General features: G+C 34.1%; 1 non-coding gene across 1 annotated transcript; it reads left to right on the top strand.

Annotated features, from left to right (window-relative positions):
• The first annotated feature begins 690 nt into the window (after nt 1-690).
• Nucleotides 691-802, top strand: LOC111529010. Its single transcript, XR_002727248.1, has one exon. It is a non-coding gene; the product is annotated as a U6 spliceosomal RNA (small nuclear RNA).
• The last annotated feature ends 865 nt before the right edge of the window (nt 803-1,667 follow it).

Here is a 1,667-nt window from a genome sequence, read left to right as displayed (position 1 = left end):
CATCTTACTCATCTCTTGGGCTTGTTGTGAGATTAAATGAGTTTACATTAAAAAGTGCCTGGTAGATAGTATTTCCTTATATGTAGATTAGTGCTTTGAAAAAAGAGCATGATAACTCAGTAAGTAGAATAAACTTTCTGGAGCTAAACTGCTTGTGTTTGAGTCTGCTCCTCCCTAGTTATGTAACCTTGGGCACATTTCTTAATCTCTCTGTGCTTTAGGTTCCTCGTCTGTAAACTTAAAACTAAGTAACGATATCCCCCCTCAAAGGATTGTTTGCAGGACCAGATGACATCTTATAGCTAAAGCACTTAAAACAATGCTAGGCATACACAAAGTGCTAGGCAAGTTTTAATTGTCATTGATGTCATGCTCACAGTCCGTGAGCTGCTGCTGGTCATACTGTTGAAAATAAGGCACATTCTAAACGTTCCAGGTACCATTATAGTGTGAACTAGTATTGTTTGAATGCTGTGTCCTACTGAATTCCACTGAATTTAAAGCAACAGATACCAGTTGAGCATATTCTTTCTAGAAAGCACTGTAGAGATTATAAGGTAGTAAGACACTCACTCCTCTGAAGGAGTTTATCTTCAATTCAAGCCAGTAGCATGTAAATTGTTGGACAGCAACAATTGCCGGTCAAGAAAACAATCCCATTTATAATAGCATCAAAAAGAATATCATACTGTGCTCACTTTGGCAGCACATATACTAAAATTGAAAGGAAACAAAGAAGATTAGCATGGCCTCTACGCAAGCATGACATGCAAATTTGTGAAATGTTCCATTTAAAATTTTTTAAAAATTTAAAAAAGAATACAATACTTATGAATAAATTTAACTAAGGAAGTAAAAGATCTGAACCGTATATGAAAACCATAAAACACTGGTGAAATAAATAGAAAGCTACACAAATAAATGGAAAGATATCTCATATTCATGAGTTGAAAGAATTAATATTGTTAAAATGGCCATACTATCCAAAGCAATATACAAATTTAATATAATCTCTATCAAAACTCCAATGGCATTTTTCACAGAAATATGAAAAACAATTCTAAAACTCACGTGGAACTACAAGACACCTTAAATAGTCAAAACAATCTTGAAAAAGAAAAACAAAGCTGGAGGCATCACATTTCCTGATTTCACATTATATTCCAAAGTTAGAGTAATCAAAACACTATGGTACTGGCATAAAAACCAACATGTAGACCAATGGAACAGAACAGAGCACCCAGAAATAAACCCATGCATATATAGTCAACTAATTTTAGGCAAGGCCACCAAAAACATATAACGGGGAAAGAACTGTCTTTTCAATCAATGGCATTGGAAAAACCGGATAGCTACGTGCAAAAGAATACAACTGGACCCTTATCTTGCACTACACACAAAATTCAACCTAAAATGAATAAAAGACCTGAACATAAGACCTGAAACCATAAAATCCTAGAAGAAAACGTAGTAAAAAGCTCCTCGATATTGGCCTCAGCAGTGAATGTTTTTAGATATCATACAAAAAGCTCAGGCAATAAAAGCAAAAGAAAACAAGTGGATCTCATCAAATAAAAGTTTCTGCACATGAAAGAAAACAATTAATAAAATGAAAAGGCATCCTACAGATTGAGAGAAAATATTTGTAAACCATATATCTGATAAGG

The sequence above is a fragment of the Piliocolobus tephrosceles genome, chromosome 11 (genome assembly GCF_002776525.5).
Source record: "Piliocolobus tephrosceles isolate RC106 chromosome 11, ASM277652v3, whole genome shotgun sequence".
Classification (NCBI taxonomy): Eukaryota; Metazoa; Chordata; class Mammalia; order Primates; family Cercopithecidae; genus Piliocolobus; species Piliocolobus tephrosceles.
The sequence above is the reverse complement of the archived record's forward strand: the minus strand, read 5'-3'. Positions and strand labels throughout refer to the sequence as shown.